This window comes from Salvelinus fontinalis, chromosome 17 (genome assembly GCF_029448725.1).
Source record: "Salvelinus fontinalis isolate EN_2023a chromosome 17, ASM2944872v1, whole genome shotgun sequence".
Taxonomy (NCBI): domain Eukaryota; kingdom Metazoa; phylum Chordata; class Actinopteri; order Salmoniformes; family Salmonidae; genus Salvelinus; species Salvelinus fontinalis.
The window spans coordinates 47626093-47649434 of record NC_074681.1 but is presented as its reverse complement, the minus strand read 5'-3'; positions in this window follow the sequence as shown (position 1 = coordinate 47649434).

Genomic DNA, 23342 nt, shown 5'->3' with positions numbered 1-23342 from the left:
GGCCCACGCTTGGATTGCGTCCTACCTGACAGGTCGCTCCTACCAGGTGGCGTGGCGAGAATCTGTCTCCGCACCACGTGCTCTCACCACTGGTGTCCCCCAGGGCTCTGTTCTAGGCCCTCTCCTATTCTCGCTAAACACCAAGTCACTTGGCTCTGTCATATCCTCACATGGTCTCTCCTATCATTGCTATGCAGACGACACACAATTAATCTTCTCCTTTCCCCCCTCTGATAACCAGGTGGTGAATCGCATCTCTGCATGTCTGGCAGACATATCAGTGTGGATGACGGATCACCACCTCAAGCTGAACCTCGGCAAGACGGAGCTGCTCTTCCTCCCGGGGAAGGACTGCCCGTTCCATGATCTCGCCATCACGGTTGACAACTCCATTGTGTCCTCCTCCCAGAGTGCTAAGAACCTTGGCGTGATCCTGGACAACACCCTGTCGTTCTCAACTAACATCAAGGCGGTGACCCGATCCTGTAGGTTCATGCTCTACAACATTCGCAGAGTACGACCCTGCCTCACGCAGGAAGCGGCGCAGGTCCTAATCCAGGCACTTGTCATCTCCCGTCTGGATTACTGCAACTCGCTGTTGGCTGGGCTCCCTGCCTGTGCCATTAAACCCCTACAACTCATCCAGAACGCCGCAGCCCGTCTGGTGTTCAACTTTCCCAAGTTCTCTCACGTCACCCCGCTCCTCCGCTCTCTCCACTGGCTTCCAGTTGAAGCTCGCATCCGCTACAAGACCATGGTGCTTGCCTACGGAGCTATGAGGGGAACGGCACCTCCGTACCTTCAGGCTCTGATCAGGCCCTACACCCAAACAAGGGCACTGCGTTCATCCACCTCTGGCCTGCTCGCCTCCCTACCTCTGAGGAAGTACAGTTCCCGCTCAGCCCAGTCAAAACTGTTCGCTGCTCTGGCACCCCAATGGTGGAACAAACTCCCTCACAATGCCAGGTCAGCGGAGTCAATCACCACCTTCCGGAGACACCTGAAACCCCACCTCTTTAAGGAATACCTAGGATAGGATAAAGTAATCCTTCTAACCCCCCCCCCCCCCCTTAAAAGAGTTAGATGCACTATTGTAAAGTGGTTGTTCCACTGGATATCATAAGGTGAATGCACCAATTTGTAAGTCGCTCTGGATAAGAGCGTCTGCTAAATGACTTAAATGTAAATGTAAATGTAATGTTTGGCATTTGCCAGAGAACACCAAGATTGGCATATTCGTCACTGGAGCCCTGTGCTCTTCACAGATTTTTTTTTTTTTACCGTTATTTTACCAGGTAAGTTGACTGAGAACACGTTCTCATTTGCAGCAACGACCTGGGGAGTAGTTACAGGGGAGAGGAGGGGGATGAATGAGCCAATTGTAAACTGGGGATTATTAGGTGACCATGATGGTTTGAGGGCCAGATTGGGAATTTAGCCAGGACACCGGGGTTAACACCCCAACTCTTACGATAAGTGCCATGGGATCTTTAATGACCTCAGAGTCAGGACACCCGTTTAACGTCCCATCCGAAAGACGGCACCCTACACAGGGCAGATGAAAGCAGGTTCACACTGAGCACATGAGCACGTGTGACAGACGTGACAGAGTCTGGAGACGCCGTGGAGAACGTTCTGCTGCCTGCAACATCCTCCAGCATGACCGGTTTGGCGATGGGTCAGTCATGGTGTGGGGTGGCATTTCTTTGTGGGGCCGCACAGCCCTCCATGTGCTCGCGAGAGGTAGCCTGACTGCCATTAGGTACCGAGATGAGATCCTCAGACCCCTTGTGAGACCATATGCTGACACATGCACATTTGTGGCCTGCTGGAGGTCATTTTGCAGGGCTCTGGCAGTGCACCTCCTTGCACAAAGGCGGAAGTAGCGGTCCTGCTGCTGGGTTGTTGCCCTCCTACGGCCTCCTCCACGTCTCCTGATGTACTGGCCTGTCTCCTGGTAGCGTCTCCATCCTCTGGACACTACGCTGACAGACACAGCAAACCTTTTTGCCACAGCTCGCATTGATGTGCCATCCTGGATGAACTGCACTACCTGAGCCACTTGTGTGGGTTGTAGACTACGTCTCATGCTACTACTAGAGTGAGAGCACCGCCAGCATTCAAAAGTGACCAAAACATCAGCCAGAAAGCATAGGAACTGAGAAGTGGTCTGTGGTCACCACCTGCAGAATCACTCCTTTTTTGGGGGTGCCTTGCTAATTGCCTATAATTTCCACCTTTTGTCTATTCCATTTGCACAACAGCATGTGAAATTTATTGTCAATCAGTGTTGCTTCCTAAGCGAACAGTTTGATTTCACAGAAGTGTGATTGACTTGGAGTTACATTGTGTTGTTTAAGTGTTCCCTTTATTTTTTTGAGCAGTGTATAATACATACAGTCTACAACTCAATCGGGAGGGTGGGAACGGCAACAACATGGCAATAACGCCGGGACAGAGTGCCCTTCGCTCCCGTTTGACAAGCACTACTGTACTGTCCAGTAATGGCGTGGGAAGTAGGTTTAAAAACAGACGTCCAAACTCTCGCTGTATGGTAGTTGCATGGTAAGAAATGCTATCTAACCTATAGCAGGGCGCTTTCAACACACCTACTCCATTCCACACTCCCACTACTTTCCTTTCGACACACCCACCCGCCCATACTCCGGTCACCATATTGGGATGCAGCTACCCCAAATCCAGTCCCCTTGTTTAGAGGGTTCGGGCTCCTCCCCGGGATAATTTGTATGTAGAAAAACTGAGAATCTCAATTCTGTTGACTTTTTAAAAGGCGATTCCACTTTTCGATATTAAATAAAGAAAAATTATGCTGACATTATCTAAAATAATATTTCCAATAACATTTTGGTTAAAATGATGTGATTATTTTTACATATTGGACCATGTATATAGCCTATGCATAGTCTATATTATCAGATGCTATTAGCAATAAGCATTATCACCTGTAGCACAACTGATGAATCATAGTGGCTATAAAATGTACATTTTATAGGATTTGTGTCACGTTCTGACCTTAGTTCCTTTATTATGTCTTTATTTTAGTTTGGTCAGGGCATGAGTTGGGGTGGGCATTCTATGTTGTTTTTCTATGTTTTGTTCTATTGTTCTATTTCTATGTGTTTGGCCTAGTATGGTTCTCAATCAGAGGCAGGTGTCAGTTGTTGTCTCTGATTGGGAGCCATATTTAGGTAGCCTGTTTTTCATTGTGTTTTGTGGGTGATTATTTTTTTGTTATTGTTTTTGTTTTTTTCTGTTCTTTTTGTTTCACCGTACAGGATTGTTCGTTTGTCATTTTCTTGTTTTTGTTCAATGTTCATTATTTCGTATTAAATCAATATGGACACTTACCACGCTGCACATTGGTCCTCACCTCATTCCAACGACGAGCGTTACAGTTTGTCCTTCTGCATTTACCCTATTGAACACAACATCCTGATTGTTTTTATTATTCATAATTACAATTTAGAATTATTATTCACTTTTTTTCTATTACAAAGTATGTCATTGCTCCTTTAAGACGACATTCCCCCAACAAGAGCTCTGTTAGACAGCAGTGCCTAAACCATGCTTGAAACTTATGTTGTAAATCTGCATTTGTAAAACGATGCCACATGCACAATTGATGGAGTAGAGACATATACGTGGTAGCAATGTAAAACTGGGATCCCCCGCTTTTTTTAACAAGGGCCAAAACTGCATTCACAATACATTTGCAAAAACTACTTTCAAAATTGTTTTCCTACGATTGCATTAAGAAATGTTGGATGACGGAGGACCTGCTTTCCCGTACCCTGTGGTTCCACACCGGTTGAGAGTCCTGTAAGTGCCCGGTCCTCCCGTATCGTTGGCACAGTGTTTTGGGATGTAGATATGGACATCCGCCAGGCTCTGGAGAGGGAACCCGCTCCTGCTACCTGCCCTCCAGAACGCATCTACGTCCCCACGGGGGTGAGAGATCGGCTGTTGACCTGGGCACACACATCTCTCGCCACTGGACACCCAGGTATCACCCGCACTATCCAATCCCTCTCCGAGAAGTACTGGTGGCCCACCTTGGCGCAGGACGTCGCCCACTATGTCAACTCCATATGCACCCAATCCAGATCTCCCTGGCATGCTCCAACAGGGAAACTACTTCCCCTTCTTGTGCCTCAGCGGCCTTGGTCACATCTGTCCATGGACTTTGTAACTGATTTCCCCTTTTCTGATGGTTTAACCACTATTTAAAAAAATATATATGTTTTTACCCCCTTTCCCCCCAATTTCGTGGTATCCAATTGTTAGTAATTACTAGCTTGTCTCATCGCTACAACTCCCGTACGGGCTCGGGAGACGAAGGTCAAAAGCCATGCGTCCTCCGAAACACAACCCAACCAAGCCGCACTGCTTCTTAACACACTTCTCCAACCCGGAAGCCAGCCGCACCAATGTGTCGGAGGAAACACTGTGCACCTGGCCACCTTGGTTAGCGCGCACTGCGCCCGGCCCGCCACAGGAGTCGCTGGTGCGCGATGTCCCTACCGGCCAAACCCTCCCTAACCCGGACGACGCTAGGCCAATTGTGCGCCGCCCCACGGACCTCCCGGTCGCGGCCGGTTGCGACAGAGCCTGGGCGCGAACCCAGAGTCTCTGGTGGCACAGCTAGCTCTGCGATGCAGTGCCCTAGACCACTGCACCACCCGGGAGGCGGTTTAACCACTATTATGGTTGTTGTTGACAAATTCTCTAAATCCTGCCATTTTATCCCTGTCTCTGGTCTACCTACTGCTCTCCAGGTCGCTGAGGCACTATTCCTGTAAGTCTTCCGGTACTATTGCCTTCCGGAGTACATAATTTCCAACCGTGGTCCCCAATTCACGTTGCGGGTCTGGAAAGCCTTTATGGAGGAGCTGGGGGTCACGGTCAGCCTCACATCAAGGGTACCGGCCTCAGTCCAACGGGCTGTTGGAGAGGACCAACCAGGAGCTGGGGAGGTTCCTAGGGTGTCACTGCCAGGACTGGCAGGGGGAGTGGGCCCGGGTCCTTCCCTGGGCCCACAATGGCCAGAACTCACTTTCGACACTCCTCCACCGGGCTGACTCCCTTCCAGTGCATCCTGGGATATCAGCAGGCCATGCCAGACTGAGGCTCCTGCAGTTGACGAGCCGTCAGAAGGATCAGGCGGACAGCCACTGCAGTGAGGCTCCAGTGTTGCTGGTGATCGTGTCTGGCTCTACACCAGGTCTACACCAGGAACCTCCCGCTCGGCCTGCCCGGCTGGAAGCTGAGCCTCCGGTTTGTGCAGCCTTTCAAGGTCCTCCTGGGTAACCTATTGTCTCAAACTCCCCACCAATTACCGGATCTCACCCCCTTTCATGTTTCGCTTCGGGCTGTTCCAGGTCCCCTTGCTGATGCCATCCACCACGACACCCCTCCACCTCCCCTGAACATCGAGGGGACCCCGCCTATGCTGTTTGGGCCCTCCTGGACTCCCAACATCATGGGGGTCGGCTCCAGTACCTAGGGGACTGGGAGGGGTACGGTCCTTAGGAGCGCTATTGAGTCCCGGTGGCGGACATCCTGGACCCCAACATCATCAGGGAATTCCATCTCCGCCGTCCGGACCAGCCCGCTCCTCGCCCTCAGTTCTCATGTTTGTTCATTTGTATTGTTTTATTGTTAAACCCACCTTCTGCACGAGCTTCCTGATTCAAGGCCCCATGCTTAGGGGTCTGGGGTCCTACCTGGGATGATTTTTATATAGAAGGACTGAGATGATCAGTTCTGGGGACTTTTTAAATGGACATTCTACTCCAAAATGAATAAAAATGAAAGGATACTGCCACCATCTAAAATAAATTTCCACCTCCAGAAACGAGTCCAAAAACATATTGGTAAAAATTATGTAAATTACAACAAAAAAATTGATGTAGCCCATGCATGTTCTATTATCAGATGTGCTATTAGCAATAAGCATGATTACATGTAGCCCAACTGATGCAGCAAAGTGGCTATACAATTTACATGATCTGAATCATGTCAATATACATTTTACTGTGAGCTCGATCATTTGGCTCCGTTCACCTAAAAGGCCAAAACTGCTTTCAAAATACATTTGCCACAACTGCTTTCAAGGGTGTTTTTACGCAATTGCATTAAGAATTGTTGTGCATTGATCTCTTGTCAGAATGCATGTTTTCCCTCCCTATCACTTTCGTAACTTGAATGTGCCTAAAGATGAATATTTATCTCATATAGAACACACAACAACAAGCTGACTAGGTAAACAGGTTATTAACTATTGTTCTATTATGTTGTCAGATTTTGTTTAAATAACAATATTACATTGAACAAATTGTACTGTAGCACTGGAAAGTTGCATCCTGACCTGAGTGAAGTAGAGGCTTTGAATTACTTTGCCAGCAGCTACAGTAGGCTACACATCGCTATTTGAGGCTATTTATAGACTATTTAATTCCCTTCATCTGAGTTTAAGCTACAATCATGCATGTCAGTTCAATGCACACAAAGGAAATTAAATATTTGGGAATACACAAAATATACACAACATGACCAAAAGTATGTGGACCCCTGCCGGTCGAACATCTAATTTTCAAAACTCATTGGTATTAATATGGAGTTGGTCTCTCCCTTAACGCTATAACAGCCTCCACTCTTCTGGAAAGACTTTCCACTAGATGTTGGAACATTGCTGCGGGGACTTGCTTCCATTCAGCCATAAGAGCATTAGTGAGGTCGGGCACTGATGTTGGGTGATTAGGCCTGGCTCGCAGTTGGCGTTCCAATTCCTCCCAAAGATGTTCAATGTGGTTGAGGTCAGGGCTCTGTGCAGGCCAGTCAAGTTCTTCCACACCGATCTCGACAAACCATTTCTGTATGTACCTCGCTTTGTGCACGGGGGCAATGTCATGCTGAAACAAGAAAGAGACTTCCCCAAAATGTTGCTACAAAGTTGGAAGCACATAATTGTCTAGAATGTCATTGTATGCCGTAGCATACTTCACTGGAACTAAGGGGCCTCGCCCAGACCATTATTCCTCCTCTACCAAACTTTACAGTTGACACTATGCCTTCGGGCAGGTAGCGCTCTCCTTGCATCTGCAATACTCAGATTCGTCCGTCGGATTGCCAGATGTAGCGTGATTCAGCACTCCAAAGAACATGTTTCCACTGATCCAGAGTCCAAAGGCGTCGAGCATTACACCACTCCAGCCAACACTTGGCATTGCGCATGGTGATCTTAGGCTTGTGTGCAGCTTCTAAAGCATGGAAATACATTGCATGATGCTCAGGACAAACAGTTTTTGTGCTGACGTTGCTTCCAGAGGCAGTTTGGAACTCGGCAGTGAGTGTTGCAACCAAGGACAGACGATTTTTACACGGTATGTGCTTTAGCACTCAGCATTCCAGTGCTGTGAGCTTGTGTGGCCTACCAATTCGCGGCTGAGCCGTTGTTGCTCCTAGACGTTTCCACTTCACAATAACAGCACTTAGGTCTGTAGCAGGGCAGAAATTTGACGAACTGACTTGTTGGAAAGCTGGCATCCTATGACGGTGCCACTTTGAAAGTCACTGAGCTCTTCAGAAAGGTCCTTCTACTGCCAATGTTTGTCTATGGAGATTGCATGGCGGTGTGCACGATTTTATACACCTGTCAGCTATGGCTGAAATATCTGAATCCACAAATGTTAAGGGGTGTCCACATACTTTTGTGTATTTTGTCGAACAGACATGCTTCTGTAGGCTTCTTTCATTTCCAGCCCACATCCCCCCCAGAGATTTTTTTCACGGATCTACACTAATCTCAAAAAGACCTCTCCAGAATCCATATGGTGGAAATACATCGCGGTGACCGAGAACTAACTCTTGACCAAAGCAGTGTGGAGTATGGGAGAAAAGAGGCCTAAATTCTCTCTTAGTAGCAAACAATACTATGCTGAATCTCAAACCAGTCCCTACCCTTTCCCCTTCCCCTCGGCCCTCCATTTGTGCATTCACGTGCGCCTATGACATATGCACAAGTTTCCCAAAGCTGAGGGAGTGAAAATTATCTAGGGTGTAGGGGCTAATTAAAGGCTCTGCGTGGTGAGTCTGACATCTGCAGTGGCCATAAAGCATTTACTGTGATTCGGCCTCCCTAGAAGTCGGAGCATTCATACTTATTTTGCATCGGGAAGCTGTCATACGCGTCCAATAAATTGGTCTGCACCGCAACACTCCTAGTGATTAAGGGCTAATCTCTATAGCCATCCAACTAATTACAAGCAACTGGCTAAACGAAAAGACAAGACCTTACCTCTTCTGAAATGCTGGAGTCCGTTTCCCGGTGCTTGACATAGGCGCTCAGCCAAGATAGCATGAAGTAAAAAGACTGCACTGTTTTCCCACCTGCCTCTCCATCCCGGATCTCTCCCTATTGCCGGAGTATAATGCCTGTATGGATGTCAACCCCAATACATGTTCATGTCATCATCAATCATCTACATTACAATTAAAACTCTGACTACCACCCCCGATTTCTGTCTGCTAGCTAAGCTACCAGTTTATACGAATGGGAATCAGCATTTAGCGATGACTTTTTCTAAACCTGAAAACCTGATAAGGGACAACTTCTAAATGTTCTGAAGCAAAATCAGCCAAATATATCAACATCTGATTTTAATTACCACATTGTGGGCCTGTTACAATAGATCAGTCATAACGGATTTGACAAATATCCACTTTGTTAGATGAGATTTGTTGAATGTGCGCCAATCCAGCATCCTAATATACCCCACGGTTTGCATTCCATTTACCTCTTTACCACATTTGTCGCAATTACATCACCAATCTCTTTCCAGGAGTTCAAACTCATTTTTCTGTCTTAACATGCCTACACCGGGTATTATACTTTTATAGTAACGCATGTTCAGAGCTCAATTATTACTCTATCAAGCCGTACAGAAAGTTAGACCTTGAGGCTATTCTTGTGGACGACCCGTTTGTAGACGAGCAAAGTTAAAAAATATATAATGTTTACATGTTCTTTAGATGCTTTAATTAGATCGTATCAACATATCATCACAAGTTTTCTTTGTTTTAAAGACAGAATGAATTCACAGCCCAAAATGCACCCATTCCAAACTGTAACACACACATACTAAATAATGGGGAAGGCCAGAGTCACCTGGGCGTTATTGGATTAGCTGCGAGGATTATGATTAATTGAGGTGGCAATGGAGGCTCATGCTCCTTCTTGACAGCGCTCCCAGCTCTAATAACTCCCCATGGTCCGCTAACGACATGCATTATTTATCATAACATATGCCAAATGTTGGATGGCCTTTCTTGACATCCTGTAGCACACTGAACAACATGATATGAAGAGGTCAGTTGTGTTCATCAGATTTCTCTGCTTGTTTTGAAGCATTATGTAGGCTCGATGCAAGTTTTCAGTGATGCAATTTTGGTTACATCTGTCCCTGAACCAAGCAGAAAGTAACTGGGAATGTTAACAGTGGTGCTTAACTCGTATACCCTGCTTTCAAACTGACACTGTCACGATCGTATGGTGGATTGATGGACCAAAATGCAGCAGTTGGAAAATAAGCCATCTTCTTTATTAAACACAACACGAAGATGAACACGACACAAAAACTCTATACAAAATAACAAAACAACAAAACGACCGTGAAGCTACAAACATTGTGCACATACAAACAGGCTACAAACGTTCTTACATAGACAATTACCCACAACCAATGAGAGCCTATGGCTACCCTAAATAAGGCTCCCAATCAGAGACAACCGAAATCAGCTGTCTCTAATTGGGAACTCATTCAGGCAACCATAGACTCTCCTAGAATACTAACCACCATAGACAATGCTAAACATCTACACTCAACACAAAACCATATACTACACCCATTAACCCCTTTACCAAATAAACACCCAAAACAAACAAAACATAAACATTCCCCATGTCACACCCTGACCTAACTAAAATAATAAAGAAAACAAAGAATAATAAGGCCAGGGCGTGACATAACCCCCCCCTTGAGGCGCGAACTCCGGGCGCACCATACACAGTCTAGGGGAGGATCTGGGTGGGCTCCCCTCCACGGTGGCGGCTCCGGCTCTGGTCGTAGTCCCCACGTCACCACAGTACCTAACCACCTCCTAGGCTTCCTCCAAACGACCCCCCTCCACATTAACCCCATTGCATTAAGGGGGAGTTCCGGACTAAGGGACAGCTCCGGACTAAGGACCAGTACCAGGGTAAGGGGCAGTACCAGGGTCAGGGGCAGTACCAGGATAAGGGGCAGTACCAGGGTAAGGGGCAGCACCAGGGTAAGGGGCAGCACCAGGGTAAGGGGCAGCACCAGGGGAAGGGGCAGCACCAGGGGAAGGGGCAGCTCCGGACTGAGGAATGGCAGCTCCGGACTGAGGAATGGCAGCTCCGGACTGAGGGACTGCAGCTCCGGACTGAGGGACTGCAGCTCCGGACTGAGGGACGGCCCATGGCTGGCTGACAGATCTGGCTGCTCATGGCTGGCTAACGGATCTGGCTGCTCATGGCTGGCTGACGGATCTGGCTGCTCATGGCTGGCTGACGGATCTGGCTGCTCATGGCTGGCTGACGGATCTGGCTGCTCATGGCTGGCTGACGGATCTGGCTGCTCATGGCTAGCTGACGGATCTGGCTGCTCATGGCTAGCTGACGGATCTGGCTGCTCATGGCTAGCTGACGGATCTGGCTGCTCATGGCTAGCTGACGGATCTGGCTGCTCATGGCTAGCTGACGGATCTGGCTGCACATGGCTAGCTGACGGATCTGGCTGCACATGGCTAGCTGACGGATCTGGCTGCTCATGGCTAGCTGACGGATCTGGCTGCTCATGGCTAGCTGACGGATCTGGCTGCTCATGGCTAGCTGACGGATCTGGCTGCTCATGGCTGGCTGACTGATCTGGCTGCTCCTGTCTGGTTGGCGGCTCTGGCAGATCCTGTCTGGTTGGCGGCTCTGGCAGATCCTGTCTGGTTGGCGGCTCTGGCAGATCCTGTCTGGCTGGCGGCTCTAGCGGCTCCTGTCTGGCGGACGGCTCAGTGGGCTCATGGCAGACGGGCGGCTTTGCAGGCTCATGGCAGACGGGCGGCTTTGCAGGCTCATGGCAGACGGGCGGCTTTGCAGGCTCATGGCAGACGGATGGCTCAGATGGCGCTGGGGAGACGGATGGCTCAGATGGCGCTGGGGAGACGGATGGCTCAGATGGCGCTGGGGAGACGGATGGCTCAGATGGCGCTGGGGAGACGAGCAGTTCAGTCAATGCTGTGCAGACGGCAGACTCCTGCCGGCTGAGGCGCACTGTAGGCCTGGTGCGTGGTGCCGGGACTGGTGGCACCGGGCTGGGGACACGCATCTCAGGGCTAGTGCGGGGAGCAGCAACAGGACGCACAGGACTCTGGGGACACACAGGAGGCTTGGTGCGTGGTTTAGACACTGGTGGTAAAGGGCTGGAGACACGCACCATATAGCTAGTGCGTGGAGGAGGCACTGGTGGTACTGGGTTGGGGCGGGGAGGTGGCGCCGGAAATACCGGACCGTGCAGGCGTACTGGCTCCCTTGAACGCCGAGCCTGCCCAACCTTACCTGGTTCTATGCTCCCCGTCGCCTGACCAGTGCGGGGAGGTGGAATAACCCGCACCGGCCTATGTAAGCGAACCGGGGACACCATGCGTAAGGCTGGTGCCATGTACGCCGGCCCGAGGAGACGCACTGGTGACCAGATGCGTTGGGCCGGCTTCATGACATATGGCTCAATGCTCAGTCTAGCCCGGCCGATACGTGGAGCTGAAATGTACCGAACCGGGCTATGCACGCGTACAGGAGACACCGTGTGCTCTACTGCGTAACACGGTGTCTGCCCGTACTCTCGCTCTCCACGGTAAGTACAGGGAGTAGGCGCAGGTTTCCTACCTGACTTCGCCACACTCCCTTTAAGGCCCCCCCCAAGAAATTTTTGGGTTGTACTCACGGGCTTCCAGCCTTGTCTCCGTGCTGCCTCCTCATATCGCCTCCTCTCGGCTTTCGCTGCCTCCAGCTCTTCACGAGGGAGGCGATATTCTCCAGGTTGATCCCACGGCCCCTTACCATCCAGTATCTCCTCCCATGTCCAGAAATCCTTTGTGGGTAGGTCCTGTTGCCGCCTTCCATGCCGCTTGGTCCTATGGTGGGTAATTCTGTCACGATCGTATGGTGGATTGATGGACCAAAATGCAGCAGTTGGAAAATAAGCCATCTTCTTTATTAAACACAACACGAAGATGAACACGACACAAAAACTCTATACAAAATAACAAAACAACAAAACGACCGTGAAGCTACAAACATTGTGCACATACAAACAGGCTACAAACGTTCTTACATAGACAATTACCCACAACCAATGAGAGCCTATGGCTACCCTAAATAAGGCTCCCAATCAGAGACAACCGAAATCAGCTGTCTCTAATTGGGAACTCATTCAGGCAACCATAGACTCTCCTAGAATACTAACCACCATAGACAATGCTAAACATCTACACTCAACACAAAACCATATACTACACCCATTAACCCCTTTACCAAATAAACACCCAAAACAAACAAAACATAAACATTCCCCATGTCACACCCTGACCTAACTAAAATAATAAAGAAAACAAAGAATAATAAGGCCAGGGCGTGACAGACACCTTTAACTTGAATGAAATGCATTTCCTTTTGACAATTCTGAAACATATGAACCACATAATGTAGTGAGGGAACCACAGAGGACAGAACAGCCTCTCTCATCTAACCAAGTAATATGATTGCCAATTCATTTTAGTGCCTTGGATGATAAATTAGAATGCAATTAAAGGAAATAACTATAATTATGAGCGACTCAGCACAACTTGGACAACGCAAGCAATGAGGAATGATGTCAGACGCAATCACGACGAGTGCCTTATTTTTTCCATCATATTGATTTGTTCGACAGCCCATCATTACCAGGTCCATATATTCCCCAAAAGTAATGTTTGTTTCAAAAGGTCAAGACTATTCACCTTTCATGTGTAACAAACAATGCCCAGCCTTACTGATTTGTTATACTGTCATTAATTAACAATATTGGAGAAGTTTCCATGCGCAAACGAGGTAAAATAGCAACCGCTTAAGAAATGCATTTACTATTAACTAAACATGTGCATAGTAACATATGGAGTAAAAATGTTTCAAATTAAAATACACATATAGATCTGCTAGGCTACACATTGCAGATCACAAAAGTTCAACCAGCTGATTTTACCCACCGATCAAATAAAGATCTACAATAGTCGTGGTACAGTGCAGTAGGCACATATGTAACCTCAATAACTGGTATTGTGGGTACTGAGGTTCACGTGTTTCAGATAACTTTGTGCTCAATAGAAAGTAATGGTAAATAATGTATTGGGTCATTTTCGAGTCAACTGCATTATAAATAAGAATAGAATATGTTTCTAAACACTTCTACATTAATGTGGATGCTACCATGATTACAGATAATCCTGAATGAATCGTGAATAATGATGAATGAGGGCCACCCACCAAAGAATTTCTGGCTATGCCCCTGCCCAAGACGTGCAACCTCTCACCATTACAATAAAAGGGGAAGTTGCCATACGATATTTGTGCGCCTGTAACTTTCTCACTCATCATTATTCACGATTCATTCAGGAGTATCCGTAATGATGGTAGCATCCACATTTAATGTACATTGAACAAAAATACACAAAATGTAAAGTGTTAGTCTGTCACACCCTGACCATAGAGAACTTTTTATTCTCTATGTTGGTTAGGTCGGGGTGTGACTTGAGTGGGTCATCTAGGGGATTATGTTTCTATGTTGGCCAGGTATGGTTCCCAATCAGAGGCAGCTGTTTGTCGTTGTCTCTGATTGGGGATCATATTTAGGCAGCCATTTCCCCTTTGTGCTTTGTGGGATCTTGACTATGGATAGTTGCCTGTTAGCACTATTGTTAGCTTCACGTTTCGTTTTGAGATTTATTGTTTTTGTTTTGCTGTGAGTTTCACCGAGAAATAAAAAGATGTGGAACCCAGATCACGCTGCGCTTTGGTCCACTCATTATAACGATCGTGACATGGTCACATGTTTCATGAGCTAAAAAAATCTGTCTGTAATGAAGCCCTTTTTGAGGGGAAAAATCATTCTGATTGGTTGGGCCTGGCTGCCAACCAATCAGAATGAGTTTTTCCCCCAAAAAGGGCTTCATTACAGACAGACAGATTTGACTGGGCACGGCAGCACCCATGCCCAGTCATGTGAAATCCATACATGAGATGTTTCTACAACTTGATTGGAGTCCACCTGTGGTGAATTCAATTGACTGGACATGAGTTTGAAAGGCACACATCTGTCTATATAATGTCTCACAGTTGACAGCATGTCAGAGCAAAAACCATGCCATGAGGTCGAATGAATTGTCCGTAGACAGGATTGTGTCAAGGCACAGATCTGCGGAAAGGTACCAAAACATTTCTGAAGCATTGAAGGTCCCCAAGAACACAGTGGCCTCATCATTCTTAAATGGAAGAAGTTTGGAACTACCAAGACTCTTCCTAAAGCTGGCCATCCTGTCAAACTCAGCAATCATCGGCGAGGGGCCTTGGTCAGGGTGGTGACCAATAACCCGATTGTCACTGTGACAGAGCTCCAGACTTCCTCTGTGCAGATGCGAGTACCTTCCAGAAGTACAACAGTCTCTGCAGTACTCTACCAATCAGGCCTTTATTGTAGAGTGGCCATAAGTAAGCAACTGCAGCATAGTGGTGGCAGCTGTGGGGATGTTTGTGGGGATGTGGGGATGTTTTTCAGCGGCAGGGACTGGGAAACTAGTCAGGATCGAGGCAAAGATGAACTGAGCAAGGTACAGAGAGAAACTTGATGAAAACCTGCTCCAGAGCGCTCAGGCCTCAGACTGGGGTGAAGGTTCTTGTTCCAGCAGGTCAAAAACAGGACAAAACAGGCCAAGATAACGCAGAAGTGGCTTTGGGACATGTCTCTGAATGTCATTTAGTGTCCCAGCCAGAACCCGGACTTGAACCCGATCAAACATCTCTGGAGAGACGTGAAAATAGCTGTGCAGCGACACATCCAACTTGACAGATCTTTTGAGGATCTGCAGAGAAGAATAGGAGAAACTTCCCAAATACAGATGTGCCAAGCTTGTAGCGTCATACCCAAAACGACTTAAGGCTGTAATCACTGCCAAATGTGCGTCAACATAGTTCTGATTGAAGGGTCTGAACACTTATGTAAATGTGATATTTCAAAAATATATATATATAAATATGGAAAAATGTAAAAAAATATCTGTTTTTGCTCCGTCATTATGGGGGTATTGTGTGTAGATTTATGAGGGGGGAAACAATATTTTAGGATAAGGCTGTAACATAAACAAAATGTGGAAAAAGTGAAGGGGTCTGAATACTTTCCGAATGTACACTCTTGGCATTCTCTCAACCAGTTTCATGAGGTAGTCACCTGGAATGCATTTCAATTAACAGGTGTGCCTTGTTAAAAACTCATTTGTGGAATTTCTTAATGTGTTTGACCCAATCAGCTCTGTTGTAACAAGGTAGGGTTGGTAAACAGAAGATAGCCCTATTTGTTAGTGAAGTCCAAAGAAAAGATGGCAGAATGCATGTTCTGTTTGAAACCGACGCTCTGTCGGGTGGAGATGAGAGCACAGAGAGTGAGTGGGTTACAGTGGCGAAAAATAAAGTAAACAAGAGAAGTTCTGGTGAAATCCAAGCCTAGACTAAACTCGCTTTTAGTCGAGTGAGGGTTTTGGAACAATGCTACCCGGGACACTCATTTGACGTCTCAAGGAATATCTGGGATGCGTTGGAGGATGATGTGGGGTTGGTGAGCATCACAAGTGGTCTTATTTAGATTTTATTTAGATTTTAGTGTATGGATCTTTGAAGCAAGGTGCCTATCAAGGGGGTTATCTCTGGCGTGGCGTATTATGTAAATACAGATGATATAACTGAAGACCTAGATCGAGTGGTTGGTGCATGTTGACTGACCGGAATGATGAATGGAGTAAAGAAATTAACTTAATCCATACTATTGTTCTTTGATGAAGAACTTTTATGCACAAGCCCCTTCAGTGGCTGCTGCCCTTCAGTGATGCTGCCACCACTATGCTTCACTGTGGGGATGGTGTTCTCGGGTTAATGAGAGGTGTTGGGTTTGCGCCAGACATAGTGTTTTCCTTGATGGCCAAAAAGCACATTTTTAGTCTCATCTGACCAGAGTACCTTCTTCCATATGTTTAGGGAGTCTCCCACATGCCTTTTGGTGAACACCAAACGTGTTTGCTTATTTTTGTCTTTCTTTAAGCAATGGATTTTTTCTTCCTTAAAGCCCAGCTCTGTGGAGTGTACGGCTTAAAGTGGTCTTATGGACAGACACTCCAAGCTTTGCAGCTCCTTCAGGGTTATCTTTGGTCTCTTTGTTGCCTCTCCGATTAATGCCCTCCTTGCCTGGTCAATGAGTTTTGGTGGGCGGACCTCTCTTGGCAGGTTTGTTGTGGTGCCATATTCTTTAAAAAATAATAATATTGGATTTAATGGTGCTCTGTGAGATGTTCAAAGTTTCGGATATTTTTTTATAATCCAGCCCTGATCTGTAATTCTCCACAACTTTGTCACTGACATGTTTGGAGAGCTCCTTGGTCTTCATGGTGCCGCTGCTTGGTGGTGCCCCTTGCTTAGTGGTGTTGCAGACTCTGGTGCCTATATACTGAGATCATGTGACAGATCATGTGACACTTAGATTGCACACAGGTGGACTTTATTTAACTAATTATGTTACTTCTGAAGGTAATTGGTTGCACCAGATCTTATTTAGGGGCTTCACATCAAAGGGGGTGAATACATATGCACGCACCACTTTTCTATTTTTTTATTTTCTTTTCTTTTTTCTTTAAACAAGTAATTTTTGTCATCTCACTTCACCAATTTGGACTATTTTGTTTATGTCCCTTGCATGACATCCAAATAAAAATACATTTAGATTACAGGTTGTAATGCAAAAAAATAGGAAAACAGCGAAGGGGGATGAATACTTTTGCAAGGCTCTGTATATAGTCTTAATTCCTTCCTACTTAGATTTATGTGTATTGGGTATCTGTTGTGTAATTTGTTAGATATTACTTGTTAGATATTAATGCGCTGTCGGAGCTAGAAGCACAAGCATTTCACTACACCCGCAATAACATCTGCTAATCACGTGTATGTGCCCAATAAAAATGTATTTTATTTGACACACGCACAGACCAATATTAATTCATTCTAATTCAGTGTTTGTTCTCCACGCATCAGTCTGGCCAAACCTTAACTCTGTAGTTGGAAAATCTTTGCAATAGAATAGATTTCATGCCCCTCTTTTCAATATATAAAACTTGTTATTTTGGATACTTTTTCGGATTTGAATGTGTGAACTCAATGTGACATCATCACAATCTCAGTGCCTTCACAACAGACTCCCTGGAATGCACCCAGCATCTTCCCGCATCCTGGGCTTCTTACCCTGTGGCAGGCGGATCTGTACCTGGGAGACTAAGAAACATTGCTGCTCTGTCAGAATTGCAACCATCTTCCACCACCTGGTCTCCTTATGTTTTTCATGTACCTAGGGGAGTCTTGCCTCATGCTTCCTGAGCTCATGCGGAGACAAAGGGGCTTCACCTGGGAACAAGAACTGCACCTGGGCTAACTCATCAAACCCTGCAAATTGAACAACTCAAATGTCAGCATGTTGGGCTAAGGTTTGAGGTTTGGTCTGTCAGCAACCATTCCAGTCCCACCTCCTTCATAGTAATGGCAGTCATACAGTTGAAAAGAGAATGGTATTATGTTTATTTTGAGCAGTAAATACTATTACAGTTATACTGTAACAATACTATTACAAGACTAAATACAACATTTTTTGTTCTGTGCAAGTTCCCCTTTTTTCTAGCTGTACTTATGTATCAACAGTTGAATGGTTTACATTTTTTGTCACTGTCATAAAACCAAAATATCCCCAGTCCCTGTTGTATAAAATGCCATAATCCTAATAATGCAAGGAAGATACAAGGAAATAATAATGACTAACATATCAGTGGTACAGTATATCCTTACTTAACACAGTCTCCCCTAACCGGAGTGTGTACTGTACTCACACTAAGGATGTGGAAAGTACAAGACCAGCAGATTTCTAAAAAACATACCCGCAAAGTTCTGGGGATAGAGTTTTGCACAGTTTTAAAATGTGTGTTTTTAATGTATCGCTGCTGATAAAAGGCAAAGGAAAATTATGTCTCAGTCTTCACAGGAACCCAAGCAATTATACCTGCGGTATGATAACCTGTATTTTGGGTGGGGTGTGAAATGAAATCATTAGAAGACATATTTCTCGAAGACGTGCACTCAAAGACTTGCTGGTAACAGACACAATTATTCCACTCCAACCTCTGCCGCAACTCTTGTTGAAACATGTACAAGTTTTATTAATGAAAGAAAATACCGAAGTGGTGGTTAAACTGGGATTGTGATCATTATTGCTGAGCTAGTAGCATGGTAATACTAGTGGTAGTAGTAGTAGTAGTAGTACTTTTAGTAAGGGAAAGCTAAGTAGAAAGGGTAGTAATGATGAAACATATTGGAAGAGTATGAGTATCTGTGTAGTAAATTGACCACATCCACAGGCAAAAATCTGTAAAGAGAGAGATTATAAACAAATCTACTGCAGATATTCAACTCTGTGCTCGAAGTGCAACAATCCCCATACAATTTAGCTTTATGTAGCTTCACTTTAAAAACTCAGTTGGAGCAACAGTCTTGAATTCGTAACTGGGTCAACATGAGTTTTTTGTTTTGAGGGCACTTCATCACTCTGTGGGGAGCGTGTCAATGATGACCATGGGGCTCGTGTCAAATGATTTATAACGATGATAGCGATGAAGGTAATAATACTAATAATACAATTTTATTGGAAAAGGTGGGATTTAAGTAGGTCAACCTGAACAGAGTTATCCAGTGTCAGACAAAGGGGGGCCTTCGGAGAGTACATACACTCACACACTCATCCATCAAATGCATTCACCCCTAAATTAAGCTTCTGTCTTCTGCTGTTGCAATATAATATAGGGGCTCGATTCAATCCGTATCGCCGAAGTTCAACGCTATATTGCGCTTGAAATTTAAAGCAAATTTCCGATTGAGCTGACATATGCAGCGTTTACCATGAATTCTCCACGAACACGGGACACATTGCCTATAAATTCAAATTGCGCTATAGCGCTGAACTTTGGGGATATAGATTGAGTCGAGTGCTAGGTGCGGAAACGGCTATTGACTTGGCATGAATGCATTTTAGTGTCATGGATCCCCCCAGTACTGATGCTCATTCTGTTCACCAGTTCCGGAGGTCTACACCTCCGGGCTTTCTAGGCTTCACTGAACGGGACTCATTAATATCAACCCCGGACTGTCTTGTCTGATTACACACACCTGGTTCCCATTTCCCCTGATTAGTATGTTATTTATGTTCCCTCTGTTCCCTCTGTCGGTTATTGTTCCCATGTCCGTTGGTGGTGTGAGTACTTATGCATTGGTGCAGCTGTTATGCTGCGTGCTATATATATTGTGTGTTACGGGTATCGCCCCGTGTCGGTCAACAAGGTTAACCCTCACTCTTTTGTTTGGGTACTGTCCATTTTTTTTGTATACGTGTCTGTTTTGGGTGTATTAAAAACCCATATTGTGTGTTCTCGCCTATCTCCAAAATACTTTATACCAGCTTGACATTTAGCCCTTTGAAACTTTTTAGTTTGAAGGTAGTACGCAGGTAAAATACCTATTTACTGGGGAAATGTAACACTAAAGTGGATATGGTAACCTGTATGTATACCCTGATGAATACAGCTTGTCTGTTGAAATTGTCTGTTGAAATGTCATCTGAGCTCCTAGAGTGTGCGGCTCACCATTTATTTTCCAAGTGTTCTACTCCTCTAGCCAGCACCTCGTCTAAACCGTTGTATGTTTCTTCGTCTCCTGAAAAACCTGTGCGTGGCAGACATTCAATACATTTAGAATACCATAAGTGCATTTTTCTGCACTTACTACCTGCTTTTTTTATCGAGTACTATTTTCTCGCTTTTATTCGGGGTGGCCCGTTGAACGATTTATTTCTTTGACCTGGACATTGCTAGAGTATTCTAAATACTTATTGGAAAATGAGTGATAGCGAACAATATGGTTAACAGGTGGTTTTGAACGTCAGACTCTCTCCTCTTCTCACAGGGCAATAGCACATGTTAAAATACTTTGAGAGAATGTTAATATGCTATTAATTAATAAAGACACAGATTCCTGTATCCACCACATGTTCTTTATCTGCGACGGTGAAAGTAGACATGATGCTCCGTTTGACAACTAGTGCAAGACGAGATGCCTGTCTGGCAAGATCGTCCTGGCATGAGGGTGAAGGAAGTAGGGTAGCCCCTTCGAGATGCCCGGAGAGGGCGTGACAGGTAATGGTAGGCAGCGGGGAGGGTGATGGTGGGTCTATCACACCTGCCCATGACCCAACCCTCGCTGCTTGGGAAGACTCACAAAAGGTGGAGTAGGTCCAGGAGGAAGAGGAGGTTCAATCAAGGAGTAATTCTTCTCTGACAGTCAGCTGTCCATGGGTGAGAGGAGGATAGTCTGTGATGACTGGTTGGCTGATATATACTTGTTAGTGATGTGGATGAGAGTATGTATTATGATTAGGAAATATGATTCATATTGTCATGTTGATTTGTTTCAAAGCACATTCATGCATTACATTTGGTCAATAATAACAATATGCCACTGCAGGTGGGTCACTCCAATTCATGACACTTCGGCGCCCTGCTCTGGGAAATAAGATGTCTTTTTATTCTGTTACACACTGTAAATACAGTTTAAATCGCCCAATGCCTAATAAAGTACTTACAGCTTGAACTGTTTACAGAAACGTGAGTACTGTTAACATATAACCTATCTTTGCCACAGGATCACATGTGAAGTCAGAGTATTACCACAGTTTTGATTTTGCTCCTAAATGTGGGTGCAGTAAATAACTCAAGGAAGCTGCTAGCAAACTTTACTTAATATAAAAAAACATACTGCAATGTGATATTCTCTCATGGATTCTGATGTTTTTTATTAGTTATTTTTTATACCAAGTTCTTGTTTATTTTTGTTGGGAGTTTACAGGTACAATTTCCATTCATATTGTCGTGCTGGTATAAAGGATTTGGAGACAGGCGCAGGAATACACAATAGGGGTTTTTAATACACCCAAAACAAATACATATACAAAAACACTGGACTGTACCCAACTAAAAGAGTGAGGGTAAACCCTGTTTAACGACACGGGACGACACCTGTAATACACAATATATAAAGCGCGCAGTATAACAGCTGCACCAACGCATAGGTACTCACACGCACCAACGGCCATAGTAACAATAATGTACAGCCCAATGGAAACCAAAGGGCACACTTATACAAGTACTAATCCGTGGGAATAGGGGACAGGTGTGCATAACGAAAGTTCCGGAGGGATTCGTGACACACATATTTTGGCTGCCACTCAAAAGAAAAACAAAAGTAGGAAATACATCTGTAGAAATGATCATATCAATCAAATAGGATTTTGTGATAGTAAAATTGGTATGAAAAGAAAAACAAACAAGAAGAGGTAGGCCTACACCCACAACTCCCCATCTCATACCCCCAGCCCAACATGTCTCCAACCCCCATGTTTTCCACCTTTTGCCTCTGTGCTGCCTGCCAACAGTAATCGTCTCTGATTGATAGAGATGTATAGATCATTGTTAAGCAACATAGTAGATGCAAATCATTGAATATTTATATTCATGCACTTTAAAAAATAATTGTGGTACTTTGTCCCAGAAGCAATTAACTGCAGGGCACTCCCACATCATATGAAGGAATGTGCCTACTGTACCTGATTTAGAGGACACGGTGAACAGTTGGGAGTTGGGGCTAATTTAATCGTAAAACTTTTGCTTGGTGTTAAGTACATTATGTGAACAAACTGAAGATATGTGACCGAACGGCTCAAATCGGTCTTAAGTAGCAACATTTGAAACTGTGTTTTTTACATTGGATAAAAGTACAGACTCAGAGCTACAAAATGGTATATCATGCACTACAGTTGAGGAACAATGGGAAAGTCATTTTGCTTTGATGCAATTTTGAGAAAATGGCATTTGAATATTTTGGTACCACTATTGGAGAACCGTTCTTTGTCTACACCCATTCAGCATCATTCACGCCCTCTTAAGCTTTAGCCCCACCCATCTCTGATTTATCAGGTTTATATGATTTATCAGGTTTATATACACTGCTCAAAAAAATAAAGGGAACACTAAAATAACACATCCTAGATCTGAATGAATTAACTATTCTTATTAAATACTTTTTTCTTTACATAGTTGAATGTGCTGACAACAAAATCACACAAAAATTATCAATGGAAATCAAATGTATCAACCCATGGAGGTCTGGATTTGGAGTCACACTCAAAATTAAAGTGGAAAACCACACTACAGGCTGATCCAACTTTGATGTAATGTCCTTAAAACAAGTCAAAATGAGGCTCAGTAGTGTGTGTGGCCTCCACGTGCCTGTATGACCTCCCTACAATGCCTGGGCATGCTCCTGATGAGGTGGCGGATTGTCTCCTGAGGGATCTCCTCCCAGACCTGGACTAAAGCATCCGCCAACTCCTGGACAGTCTGTGGTGCAACGTGGCATTGGTAGATGGAGCGAGACATGATGTCCCAGATGTGCTCAATTGGATTCAGGTCTGGGGAACGGGCGGGCCAGTCCATAGCATCAATGCCTTCCTCTTGCAGGAACTGCAGACACACTCCAGCCACATGAGGTCTAGCATTGTCTTGCATTAGGAGGAACCCACGGCCAACCGCACCAGCATATGGTCTCACAAGGGGTCTGAGGATCTCATCTCGGTACCTAATGGCAGTCAGGCTACCTCTGGCGAGCACATGGAGGGCTGTGCGGCCCCCCAAAGAAATGCCACCCCACACCATGACTGACCCACCGCCAAACCGGTCATGCTGGAGGATGTTGCGTCTCTGTCACGTCTGTCACATGTGCTCAGTGTGAACCTCTCTGGCAAATGCCAAACGTCCTGCACGGTGTTGGGCTGTAAGCACAACCCCCACCTGTGGATGTCGGGCCCTCATAC